General features: G+C 36.6%; 1 protein-coding gene across 2 annotated transcripts in view; it reads right to left on the bottom strand.

The window, feature by feature from the left end:
* Positions 1–11,671, bottom strand: part of LOC106075470 (alpha-1,3-mannosyl-glycoprotein 4-beta-N-acetylglucosaminyltransferase B-like) — a 104,278-nt gene extending 92,607 nt beyond the window's left edge. Inside the window, exons 1-2 of one of the 2 annotated variants that reach the window (XM_056037531.1) lie at positions 11,653–11,671; positions 7,954–8,064 (exon numbers count right to left, since the gene is read on the bottom strand). The gene's annotated coding sequence lies outside the window, so the exon portion shown is untranslated. Of the gene's footprint in view, positions 1–7,953; positions 8,065–11,491; positions 11,513–11,652 lie in introns of those variants that run through there. The other variant, XM_056037533.1, reaches the window with a different exon arrangement.
* Positions 11,672–14,725: the final 3,054 nt, after the last annotated feature.

Genomic DNA, 14,725 nt, shown 5'->3' with positions numbered 1-14,725 from the left:
GTCTTGCCAACTATAAAATAATTGTTCAAAAACATTCATCAGTGACTTGGCCCCCCAGTTCACATTTGATCTTGTCTTGCCAACTATAAAATAATTTTTTTCAAAAACATTCATCAGTGACTTGGCCCCCCAGTTCACATTAGATCTTGTCTTGCCAACTATAAAATAATTGTTCAAAAACATTCATCAGTGACTTGGCCCCCCAGTTCACATTTGATCTTGAGAACAAGTTGTCCAGTCAGAAAGAATGTTCTCCTTTAAAACTGATGTTCTAAAAACAATAACATTTCATTTCTATTTTGGATCACTTCAATGGTTGTTGTTTTTTCTCTAAATAATTAAAGCGTCCCCATTTGACGAAACCAAGAAATCAATAGTGGTGCAGAGATCTTAAAAGTCCATTTCTTTTGCTGGCGCAGCCGTAAATAGACTTAATGATAAGCTTATGAAGTAAGTCGATGTTATTAGGCTGTGAGTGGAGAAAAATTAGAATCGATCTTTTGTTGCTGCTGACTTTGATCTTGTCCTGCCAACTATAAAATAATTTTTTTTTCAAAAACATTCATCAGTGACTTGGACCTCCCAGTTCACATTTGATCTTGTCCTGCCAACTATAAAATAATTTTTTTTTCAAAAACATTCATCAGTGACTTGGACCTCCCAGTTCACATTTGGTCTTGTCTTGCCAACTATAAAATAATTTTTTTCAAAAACATTCATCAGTGACTTGGCCCCCCAGTTCACATTTGGTCTTGAGAACAAGTTGTCGGGTCAGAAAGAATGTTCTCCTTTAAAACTGATATTCTAAAAACAATAACATTTCATTTCTATTTTCGATCTCGTCCATGGTGGTTGTTTTTTCTCTAAATAATTAAAGCGTCCCCATTTGACGAAACCAAGAAATCAATAGTGGTACAGAGATCTTAAAAGTCCATTTCTTTTGCTGGCGCAGCCGTAAATAGACTTAATGATAAGCTTATGAAGTAAGTCGATGTTATTAGGCTGTGAGTGGAGAAAAATTAGAATCGATCTTTTGTTGCTGCCGCTGTGGTATTAGAATTAAGCTTAACATTTTTTTTTTTCATATCTGGGACAAACAAACTCACCTTTAAAAACAAGCAAAAGAAAAAAAAAGAATGCTTTTTAAAAAAAAGAAGCTTATCAAAGGGAGATTACTACCATTTATATCGAGATAGCAGAGTTAACCTCCCTTTCTGATTACATATTTTACATACATTAATTTTGGTATATTGATTTGTATATTGCCATCGACTACGAATAATTAAGCAAAATTTCAATATGATCCGAGAATGGGGAGCGGGAGGTAAAAACGTAAGAAGGGGAATAAATCCGTAATTACATCCACAACACTCATTAAGTAGCCTTCATTCCCCTTATTTCAATATCAAGCAATGTAAACAATTACCAATAATAATTTTAAAGATTGCTACATTGTTTGTATTGCTTCCTGTTTTGTCAGGTACAATGAATAATTATCCAAAGTTTCAACTTGATCTGAGAATAGGAAGTGGCAGAAAAAAAAATGTTTAAAGTTTTTTACCACACAGACAGACAAGAGGGAGTTGATGTAAGCTTGGTAAAAAAAAAGACGCCACTCTCAACAAAGAGGCGACCTTGTCCCACACATACACATGAGTGCGCGCGCACACACTCACACAAACAAAACCTTATTTGATGAGTGCATTACCGCTGTCCACTCCCAACAAATTCCATCATTTCCCGCCATTGTTTTCAGCGTTTTCCCGTGCGTCAGTCCAACATCGGGTCTTCACGCGCGGCATGTATTGACACACTAAACAAGCCCGCCGCTAGTGTCGTCGCGCTGGGGTGGGGAGGGGGGGGCGCACACCAAACACAAGGTAGCCATCATAGTCACGTTGTCCGGACGAGTCTCCGAGCTGTCAGTGTCAGAACGCAATCGCTTGGCAAAACACTGCCCCCCCCCCCCCATAACTTGGCACCCCCTCCACCCTCGAACTCATGGTCATTCGGAACTCACTGGCCTCGCTTTTCTCCCTGGGACTCTAGTCAGGACCAAACAATAAAAGAATGGTGAGATTGTTTGTGGTATGGAGAGAGAGAGAGAGAGAGAGAGAGAGAGAGACAGAGAGAGAGTAGCAGAAAGTGAACATCAAATCCTTCAAGTTAAAATACTGCAAAGAGAAAGATTTCAATCCAAATCTAAAAACTAACAAACACGCTGTTTTTTTTTTTTCTTTTTATCATTAAAGATTCCTCCCTTCCTTGTGAAGCTGGTGTTGGTTTAACATTTCTCGTCCTATTTATTTCTTGTCATTCTTGAATATTGCAAGGAGTCTCCCTGATTAGCTTGCACAGTGAAAGTCTCTTCTATTTGAGTCCAGCTCATTGCTACAAAAGACGGTGCGCGAAATGTACATAAACGTTTATTCCTTTTATTATTCTATTTACCGAATGCAAAGTAACAGTTGAGTCGAGTGCGGGAATTCCCAAATGAAGTGAGTAATAATAATAATAATTTTATTTATAAAGCGCTGTTAACAAACAAAATGTAGGCTCAAGGCGCTGTAACAACATTACAAACATAAACATGAGAGCTAAAACGACAGTTAATCTAAAAAAGTTTTAAACAGATAGGTCTTAATGTTCTTCTTAAATGTGATGTAGCATGTTGTCTGTCTGAGATCAATGGGGAGTGAGTTCCAAACCTTTGGTCCGTGAACTGAAAAAGCACGCAGACCGTAGCTTTTGAGGGAGAAACGTGGCGCTACTAAAAGCGTTGAGTCCATTGAGCGCAGGGCTCTCTGTGGGACATATGGAGTAATCAGTTCGCTAAGGTACAAGGGCATCTCATTGTGCGGTTTGCGCGCTGGACTGTCGTTCGGATTTATCGATGGTCGAGGGTTCAAATCCTGCCCGCTCCCATCCCCCGTCGTCCTGCGGGAGGTTTGGACTAGGAAGTAAACTATCTTCAACTCTGAAGGAACATCCGAAAACATGTAAAACATTTAAAACAAAACATAAACACTGATGACAAAGTGTGGCGACCTTGTAATCGATTCTCGCTTTCACGGGAAACCAATGGAGCGTGCGCAAGAGCGTAGTAGCAGAGTCTTGTCTAGTTTTTTTAAGGACTATTCGAGCGGCGTTGTTCAGTATACTTTGCAGCTTGACTATTTTGTCATCAGGTATACCTGCTAGCACGGCGTTACAGTAGTCAAGGCGGGAGAGTATTAATTCCACAGCTAGCGTTTTTGTTGACTGTGTTGTTAAATATGGTCGGATCTGGCCTAATCTGCGCAGCTGCAGATAAAGACCTTTGCAGAGCTGACTTATGTGTGGGTCGAAAGATAGTGTTGAGTCGAAGAAAACTCCAAGATTCCGCACTACATGGACAAAAGGAACATGGCAGTTCGTGATAAAGAGAGAATCTGTGCTTTCAACTTTTGAGACATTGTTCCTAGTGCCAATCTTAATTATTTCTGTCTTGTCTTCGTTCATCTTGAGTTTATTTTCAACCATCCAATCGCTCACCCTTGCAACGGTACTACTGATTTTCTCTGCCAGATGCGACACCTCTGAGGGTACTGATGAATCGTATAACTGTGAGTCATCGGCAAAGAAATGGTATAAGATGCCGGTTGGCCGTATGACACCGCTGAGTGGATATGTGTACAAAGTGAACAGTACTGGGCCTAGAACTGATCCTTGGGGTACTCCGTACTTCAAAAGTAAGCTTGTTGATTCCGTCCCGCTAACAACGACACTTTGGGTGCGTTCCGTCAGGTAGGATCCAAGCCACTTTAGGACGACTCCTGCTAAACCAAAAGTTGCAGAGAATCTGGCCATCATAATTTCATGGTCTAGCGTATCAAAGGCTGCGGACAAGTCCAGCATGGAAAGAATTGATATGTGGCCTTTGTCGGAATTGTGAAGTAAGTCGTTTAGTACCCTGACCACTGCTGTCTCTGTGCTACGGCACTTCCTATATGCAGATTGAAATTCTTCCAAGAGACAGTACTGTTCAAGATGAGAAAGAATTTGCGCTAACACGATGCGCTCGAGAAGCTTTGACAGGAAGGGAAGATTTGATACCGGGCGATAGTTTTTTAGACATTCCGGGTCAAGACTGGATTTCTTTAATAAGGGCCTGACAAGTGCATGCTTAAATTGCTGTGGTCAGTGAAGAGTTCACAATGTTAGTAATTGTAGGTACAAGCTCATCTAAACATTCAAGGAGCAAGGAAGTTGGAATAGGATCAAGGTCACATGACTTATTTGGCATCTTTAAAATAGTACTTTTGACATAATCTTCAGATACACGCTGAAACTCGCAAAAAGGAGTATTTTGAAAAAATTGGAGAGTGGTCAAACTGTATTGAGAGGGATGGCATGTCATTTCTAATCTGCTCAATCTTCCCAATGAAGAATCTATTGAAGGAATCAGGAAGTTCAGATACTGGGATAGATAATAGATAAATACAATTACACAGTTGGGTCGAGTGCGGGTATTCCCGATGAAGGTGTATTATAAATACAAATTACACAGTTGGGCCGAGTGCGGGTATTCCCGATGAAGGCGTATTATAAATACAAATTACACAGTTGGGTCGAGTGCTGGGATTTCCGACGAAACGTGTTATAAATACAATTTTTTCGCTGCTGAATCCCGACATATTGGTTTATGTACTTAGTTTCATAATACCATTTAATAACAAACCTATTGACTTTATGATCAAAGTTCCACAGGAAAGCAAAGATTTGTCCACTTTTCCTGGAAGTTTGTTTATAAAGATTCCACTTTTCCTGAAAGTTTGTATATAAAGATTCCACTTTTCCATAAAGTTTGTATATATAAAGATCCCACTTTTCCATAAAGTTTGTATATATAAAGATTCCACTTTTCCATAAAGTTTGTATATATAAAGATTCCACTTTTCCATAAAGTTTGTATATATTAAGATTCCACTTTTCCATAAAGTTTGTATATATAAAGATTCCACTTTTCCTGAAAGTTTGTATATATAAAGATTACACTTTTCCTGAAAGTTTGTGTTTAAAGATCCCACTTTTCCATAAAGTTTGTATATATAAAGATTCCACTTTTCCATAAAGTTTGTATATATAAAGATTCCACTTTTCCATAAAGTTTGTATATATAAAGATTCCACTTTTCCTGAAAGTTTGTATATATAAAGATTCCACTTTTCCTGAAAGTTTGTGTTTAAAGATTCCACTTTTCCTGAAAGTTTGTATATAAAGATTTCAATTTTCCTGAAAGTTTGTATATAAAGATGCAACTTTTCGTTACTGTGTCTCTTGCGTTTCATTGGCGCATAGAAGATGGCCCTATACCACAGGGGTTGATACCAAAAAAGAACATGATTTAAAATGTAACATTATGCCATTCGTCACCCACACACACACAGAGGATGTAAGGACACACCCGCGCACAGAGGATGTAAGGACACACCCAAACACAGAGGATGTAAGGACACACACACAGAGGATGTAAGGACACACACACAGAGGATGTAAGGACACACCCACACACACAGAGGATGTAAGGACATACCCACACACAGAGGATGTAAGGGGACACACATACACACAGAGGATGTAAGGACACACCCACACACACAGAGGATGTAAAGACACACCCACAGAAGATGTAAGGACACCCCCCGCACACAGAGGATGTAAGGACACACACACACAGAGGAGGTAAGGACACACCCACGCACACAGAGGAGGTAAGGACACACCCACACACAGAGAGGAAGTAAGGACACATCCACACACACAGAGGATGTAAGGACACACCCACAGAGGATGTAAGGACACACTCACACACACAGCGGATGTAAGGACACACCCACACACAGAGGATGTAAGGACACACCCACACACACATAGAGGATGTAAGGACACACCCACACACAGAGAGGATGTAAGGACACACCCACACACATAGATGATGTAAGGACACACCCACACACAGAGGATGTAAGGACACACCCACACACAGAGGATGTAAGGACACACCCACACACACATAGAGTATGTAAGGACACACCCACACACACAGAGGATGTAAGGACACACCCACGCACACACACAGAGGATGTAAGGACACACCCACGCACAGAGGTGTCCCCGAGGTTCCGCTGTAATTAACGAATAAAACAACTAAACAACTAGATCAATACACATCAACTTTAATGAACTCTCCAATACATGAATAGATTTATTACTATGTTAAGTCTACTTTATTGAATTTAATATCTAATTAAATTAGATTGTGTGTTAGTACAGTGTTTCATCTTTTCATGACTTCTTCTTGAAGGATGGATTGTTGTTGTTTTTTTGTAGAAACTAGGCAAAAGAAATATATGCATGTGTGTCTTGGATGCTGACTGCAGAGCTATAGAGGAGGACCCAAACAATGGAATTGAGATGCTACAGAAGGATTCTAGGTATCGCATTCATAGACCGCACCACAAACCAAGAGACGAGAGGCAGGGTTATTACAGCGATTGGACCCCACGATGACCTGCTAGCTATTGTAAAAAAAACAAACAAAAAAAAACAGAAACTCTATGGCCATATTACATGGTCTTCAGGGCTTGAAAAGACCTTCCTTCAGGGAACAGAACCAGGAATGAGAAGAAGAGGCAGACAGAGAAAGCAATGGGAAGGTAACATAAAAGAATGGACGGGCCTGCCATTCAAAGAGGTTCTATCCAAGGCAAAAAAAACAGAGAGGAATGGAGAAAGATGCTTGACAAATCAAGTGTGGTGCCCCAAACAGTCTAACAGACTAAAGGATTGGTGAAAAAGAAGGTGAAAAAGAAGGTGAAACAAGGATCTTCTGCATCAAGGAAATTTGGGTTGTTCCATTTATTGTGTTGTTTACATTAATGGCCTCATTGATTTTATTCTTATTTGAATATGAAAATAGTATCTATAGTCTAGATCTAGATATCTTTAAAAAAAAATGTGTTACAACAATTCACTCATCAAAGTGACTATTTAGTAATCTACTAGGTCTAGGCCAGTACTAAATCTAGGTCTACATATCTATCATTGGAAGACATTGCCATTATTATGTATAAGATCTTAGCCTTAACCATGTGACTTATTTTAAAGTAGGCCAGAGATTCGGAACAGCCCTAGTGAACTATCTGATTGAAGTCATGAAAATACAAAGACACCACCCAATTCCACTGTAACATACATCATGAGCTAGACTCTGTGTGCATAGAGATATCATAAATGGTAATACATTATTGTAATAGAAACTGTATTGAAGTCATTTAGTTCAGTATTGACAGCATACTCCACAAAGCAAAAGAGAAAGCCTAATAGGAACTTCTGCTATCATGTATCAACACACCAATAAACAACAAGCCAGCATCAATATTTCTTTCCCACGTTTGAATTTCTATAAGTACAACTGGCAAGTCATTGCCATCTGTCCCATAATTACAAACCTGGCCAGGGAGTGCTCTACATGACATGGATTAAATAGGTAATAGGATTTCTAGGTGATTAATGACTCTGTGGGATCTGAGATAACAACAGTTAGCAAAAAAAAAAAACTTGTAGAGAGAATGCATCCTAATGACAATGCTTTATGTAACAACTTTGAACAATGACACCCAATGATTTGAATGTGGAAAGTACACTATTGACAGTTGTTTGACTAAATGAAATGGACACACAATTCCCCCCCAACACAACAAGCATTGAAGAAGAACAGGGAGAGAAAAAACTACAGTACTGTAAAATATGAGGCGGAGGGGGGTTACAGTCAGAAATATACAAATATAAAAAAAATAGATTAAAAATGATATGATAAATTTTTTTTTTGCACAATTAAGGCCATTATGTGCCCATAATCCCTCAAGGGTTTCCTCCCCTATCTAGGTCAAGAGTTAAGAACCATCCTACCTTTTGATTTCAAAATGCTAGAAATTCCTTTTGAAACAAATCCATATTTCGTTGTTGTTCTCTATTTGACTAATTCATGAATGTCACAGTATATCCAATTATAACCAATTTCTAAGAAAAAGAAAAAAATATATATTATATAGCTAAAAATGTGTAAATAAGAATTTCTTACAGTGCTCTAATTAGAAAAAAAAAAATCACACAAGCATGAAATGAAATTATGTAACATTTTATGAAGTTGTATCAGTCTGGTGGAGGTGTCGCCCTGACTGTTAGTTTGATTGGATCACTCCACGCGGCCCTGTGAGTTGAAAACTCTCAACTCTTCCATACAGTTATCTTCAATATATAATTCTTCAAAAGGTCCCTCTACCCATTATCTTGAGCTAAGCAAAGTTTTATCAGAATGTTTCACTAGACTTCAAAGCGCTAAGCAAAGTTTTATCAGAATGTTTCACTAGACTTCAAAGCGCTAAGCAAAGTTTTATCAGAATGTTTCACTAGACTTCAAAGCGCCTTGCAAAGTTTTATCAGAATGATTCGTCAAAAGCTCTATCTCCCCATCATCTTTAAACCTATTAAGTTTCTACCTTCCCCAATCATTCTAACCTGTGACCTTACTTACCACCAATAATTTAGAATTGAATATATGCATTATTTCTTTTTAGCCACATATTATACTGGTCTCTACATTATCATTCTTATCTATATAAACTGGCCGCCTTCAGACTATGGTTCATCTCATAGTGATATATTATCACGGGTCTAAAATATATGTAATGCATATATTTATATTAGAAATCATATGTGCATGATTTATTTATATGTCGATTAAATTTTAAGTCATTACTTGTGAGACACAATATATATATATATATATGAAAACCACATCCATTATATTTTTTCAGCCCTTCATACATCTAAAACATAAATAAAATCAATGAGCAATCCAAGAAACTGTACTATTATCCTTCTCTTTGTTCACAAGAGACTTGATGTTATCAAAGATAGCGATGGAGCCATTCATTTTTATTTGTTCCTAAGTAGCAACATGGATGTCAGACTCAACATCAAAACTATGTTGATGTCTCTTCTTGTTTCATTTATTGCCCTTATAAAATCGGCCTCATTTTAAATTTTTTATTGTTTTAATATATGTATGTTATTAGATTTATAAGTTTATGGATTCTTTTGATATATATGTGCGTATATAAATATGTGTATACAGTGCTTTTTATCAGTGATTATGTGCCAGTACTGAGTGATTGACTGCCTAACTTTTAACTACTAATAAATTAATAATATACGTTAAAATACACGAAAAGTAATAATGTTTTCCCCAAATTCAAAAAGGTGCATACCGTCACAAAAAAAAGCCCAGTATATATATACATGTACGTATGTCTTTATATTATCTTCTTTTATGAAGTAGCCTCTGTATTTTATAAGATACATAGATATATCAAAAGAAATCTACTAGCAATTTTAAATTTTAATTTGGTACAGAAAAAGTCTTTCCCAGAAATGAAAATAATGTTTTAATGGTTTTAATAATTCAGAACTTATGTTGCTTCACAAGTTTATTTTGAGTCACATGTCAAAACAATGATCATCAATCAATGTGGAAAGCTTTGTTGTTGTCGAGAGGTTAAGTCCACTTGAACTTGGCTATTTATGAAGGGGGCTCCAGGTTCAACACTCCAACCAAGCAGAGTTGTTTTTACACCTTCTCCCAGATACCCCCTCCCCACTGGTCAACAAATTAGATTGGACCATAGGCTCTGAGCATGCTATAAGCATGAAAGTAGCACTATATAAAAACTATTTATAATTATTATTATTATTATCAATTAGGTTGCATTATTTTGCATTTTTCACAGAGTAACTGAATGCATGTGTGGTAAAGCTTTGCAATTACCAAAATACAGATAGTTTTAGATGTTGTCTTAGGTCACAAGTACAAAAAGAAGTAAAAAGTAAAAATTCAGGGCCAGTTGTTAGAAAATTCAAAACAATCAATGTGAATTTATTATTTCAAATCTAATTTATGAAACTGTGCATTTATATTTTTGAAATATGATTCAATTTTTATATATGTCAAATTATTCAATTTTATAAGGTGGAATTTAGTGTCAAGTGATTACTTTGTTATGTCTCTGGCACAACTTGAATGTTATGTCACTAAATTGACCTCTAAAATTACTCATTTCCGGGCAATGCTTCTCAGCCTCAATAAGGCAATAGGGTGGAAACACAGTCATTAGAAGAGAGTATATAAGGCCTAAAGGGAAACAAAGCAGAACCTTTGTTGGGGTGCATAACGATCAAGTCTTTAAATACTGGCCGGGATGGAAGAAAGCCCCAACAACATGTTACAATACACACACTGTTCCTCAAGGTGAAGTAGACACCTGCATGACTGATGAGGTACAGAGAGAAGGAATATGGGGCAGTTCTGTCACACATAATTTTTTTGATATTGTTGTGTAGGTCTATAATCATCATGGTCATTTTGAATTTCAAGATATAGATCTATCTAGATCTGGAATTTATATTTAATAATATGAGCCAAATTACTTGCACCATAGATCTATAATAATCTATACTATACTATATAATATTATATTATATTCTAGATCTAGGTACTAGTTATATTTATTTAGATTCTATGCATTTTTATTTTTACAGATTTTTGTCAGTAAGTGGAGTTGATACTAGACCCTAGACCAGATCTAGACCCTATATAAAACTTTTAGTGATAGTAATAGATTTAGTATTTAGTGACTAGATTGTCACTAGATAGTAGATCTAGATCTAAAAGATAGTATCATCTAGGCAGACTACGCTACTGATATTAATTATTCATGAAGATCTAGATAATTTATATATAGAGAATTAGAGAGAGTTAGAGTAGAATAGATAGATTAGTTTTAAGTTAATTATTTAATTGTATTTTTTTGTACAAGTTAATTAATATTTTATAAATATTAATTTAAGTAAGAAATAAAGAATTATTCAAATTGTAAACTTGTTAATACCATTCTAGCTTACTTAAATGTAGATAATTAGAGTCTACTTGGAATGGGATTCTAGTCGAGTCTAGGATACTAGATCTCTAATCTCTATCTAGATTCTTAGTTTAGACAAGACTAAGTAAGAGTATAGTACTATGTCATAAATGTATACAGTGGCGTAGCTATGGTTGGGGGGGGGGAGAATTTGAAAATCCCCCCGGGCCCCCACTTGAAGGGGCCTCCAAATCGGCAAATGAGTGTATTTTACATTGAAAATTTAATATTAAGCCCCTGGGGCCCCCAAATGATGGAAAATTTCCTATCTACTGCTACTATATTTACTTAAGACATAGAGTCTAATTGATATGGTAATTTCCGCTTTGACAGCCGAAACCTGATAATATCACTATAATATCAGTGATATTACCCGGGCCTAGTAGATCTACAGTCTTAGTTAAGTCAAGAGTCTAGTCTAGTAGTCTAGTACTACTCAAGATTGATAGATAGATTAGATCAATTATTACCTAGACTAGTAGATTAAATGTAGAGCGTGATTTAGATTAGACTAGACTGTAGACTGTAGACCTTGAAACATAGCAATATCCTTTAGACATTAGAATACTGTTTGTCTAAATCTAGATTTTATATATATAATAATATCTCTAAAATTTGGACTAACACCTACCTCAATGTGAAATATTTTATCCGGAAACATACTAAGGGAAGTAAGTCTCATATTTTAAAAATATTTTTTTTCCCTAAAAGTTTTATTAGTAATATGGGAGCTAATTATTTTAAGACTACCAAATGATAGTTTAATTATAGTTATCTCTCTTTGTAGGCTAAACATAAAGATGTCTTTATCTAATCAGTAGTTCTCAAAATCGTTCTGGGGATCCGTGTGACGACCCTAAGAGATCAGAAGAAAGTTGAAAATTGTATACAATTAAAATAATCTCCTTGCTAAAAGCCAGTTTATTCGATCGGATATTTGAATAATTAACTCACCCCTCAATACTGTTTAATTAGTCCATTACCTAAACTGTCCTAAACCAAAAATTTGAAGATATTAAATTCTTACTTAGAAGATATCTCACAGGGTAATGAGCATTGTAATTGTCACAGTATATAAAATAAAACATACAAACAATAGATGAATCCATTTTTATTCTAGGAGCAGCTTACTGAAATATCGAAAAATCGAGGAATATTTATAAATGTAAAACTGTCATGGAATCCACATATTGATGAAACTATAAAAAAAAAATCAAACAAAGCATTAGGGTTTATTAAAAGAAATTTCCATAAATCAAACAAGAACATAAAACTAAAATGTTATTTAACCTTGGTTAGGCCAATAATAGAATATGCATCCTCCGTTTGGGACCCCTCAACTCAAGAAAACATTAAGAAACTGGAACAGACACAAAATAGAGCAGTGAGATTCATAACAAACGAATATTCACATTTGACTAGAGAAACACCTTCAGTAAAATTATTAAATTTAGAAAGCCTTCAGGACAGAAGACTCAAAAGTAAAGTAGCAATTATACATAAAACACTGAACCATAATCTTCAAATACAAAAACAAAATTTAATAAAATACTCTGAAAGACACAAAGATAAAGGCACATTCCTCGTTCCGTGCTAGGACAAATTTGTACAAATACTCTTTCTTCCCTAGTGCTATTAGAGCATGGAATGGGTTGCCTGAGCTAGCCAGGAAAACCAGTGACTTGGCAGAATTTAAGTCATTGGTTAATATGCATGATTAAATGCATGACGCGTAGGACGTAATCATCTTTTTTTTTTTTTTATTTTTGAAGTAACGTCTGTATTATATAAGATAAGATAAGAATATAAAACCAATGTTTGAACAAGGAGACCTCGAATTCTTGTTTCCAAAAACAGATTCCAATGTTATCTCCTGCATTATGGGTTGTACAGAAGTTGTTGGCCACTTTCCCGTCTTCTTGTTTGGTAGAATGTGACGTGGAGTCTCGAAAAATTAAAGAAACCAGTGTTTCCCAAACCTTTTCTATTACGGAAGTAAAGGCACATTTCTCGTCCCATATGCTTGGACAAATTAGTACAAGTGCTCCTTCTTCCCGAGTGCTAATAGGGCATGGAATTGGTTGCCTGGGCTAGCCAGGAAAACCAGTGACTTGGCAGAATTTTAGTCATTGGTTAATATGCATGACAAAATGCGTGACGCATACGACGTAATCATCTTCTTTTTTGAAATAACGTCTGTATTATATAAGATAAGACGGAACACTTCGCACATTCTGAGTATCTAGCGGAACACTTTGATTATATTTTAGAGAGATCAATTCAAGTGGTGGCCTTCTAGTTAATTATTCCAGTAGTTCGTGGAACAACAATTCAGGTCTCGCGAAACACTAGAGTTCCGCGGAATACATTTTGAGAAACACTGATCTATGGAGAACTAGTCCAATTAAACAGTTTTGGGCGTATCAATTTCATCGCCACTCTTGGTATACGAAGTTCATTTTGTCGTAGAACATGTCCCGCAAACCTCATGCGATGCTCTGTCACAACCTCATTATAAGTGTTTGACTCCCAGTTCGGCATAGGATTTCCTTGTGTGAGACCCGATCTCTATAACTGACTCCTAAAATCCGTCTCAGCCATTTTTGTTGAGCCACATTTAGTCCTTTTTTTTATTTTATTTTGACAGATGACTGCCATAAGGCATAAACAAACTTTATTAAAAATGAACAAAGCTTTGATTAACAGTATATACACAACTTTTAACTTCAACGAAGATGCAGGGGCGGACTGGCTATATGGGCATTAAGGCCCGGTGAGCAGCTATCCAAATGGGCCCTTAAGGTCAGTGAAAGGATCTCTGAGATGCCACTATGTATTAAATTGTTAAAGGTTATAATATTCTCTTATAAATTATCCCTTTGTGCGTCGTGTTAAAAAAAAAAAACTCTATACAGTGTAATCTAACAAATTTTCAGCAATGATATAATAGCTTACATCCGTAGGTGTAGTATGAATCATCCTTTTAGGGGCTACACACTTAGAGATTAAAAAGCAACATAGGGCCTATACTTCCTATAAAAAAAAATAGAGCTCACTGTATGCACGTGTCTCGATGCTCAAGCTTAATAGAATAATTGTAAGGACAGGCAGGCCCTGAATTGGATACCAATAATATGATATGCAATTATGGGCCTGATTGTAAAGAAATGCCCTGGCCGATTTTGACACACAGTCCGCCCCTGCGTAGATGTATGTAGAAATACGAACTCCAACGAACTAGAGCTCACTTGAAACTACACGCCTGTCTGTCCCTCGTCTTTGGCGTGTCCTCCAGCCTCAACTTGAATTCTAGCATTTATTACATCCATTTCAATGGAGTTACACGTGGTTATATCAGAATATATTCAAACAACATCAACGAATTAATCGCCAAAGTTTTTTTTTGTTTTTTTTCCTTCAGAGTTGAGGATAATCTATGTGTTAGATCTAGACTAACTTCGAGATGACAGGGGATGGCAGCAGGCTGGATATGAGCCCGGGACCATCGAACAACAGTCCAGCGCGTTTACCGCACGACCAGGCAGCCATACATCAGAAACACAGACATACTCCATGACAAGTAGGCACAGTTTAGTGGTTATTAAGTACCTCTCCCTAAAACCCTCTTTTCCTAGAATGATTGACCCTCATAATCTTTTTCATTCTGCTCGGTGAGTGCGCCATATATAATTTTATAGGCCTAC

Source organism: Biomphalaria glabrata, chromosome 8, assembly GCF_947242115.1.
Source record: "Biomphalaria glabrata chromosome 8, xgBioGlab47.1, whole genome shotgun sequence".
Lineage (NCBI taxonomy): Eukaryota > Metazoa > Mollusca > Gastropoda > Planorbidae > Biomphalaria > Biomphalaria glabrata.
This window is presented reverse-complemented; position numbering and strand designations above follow the sequence as displayed.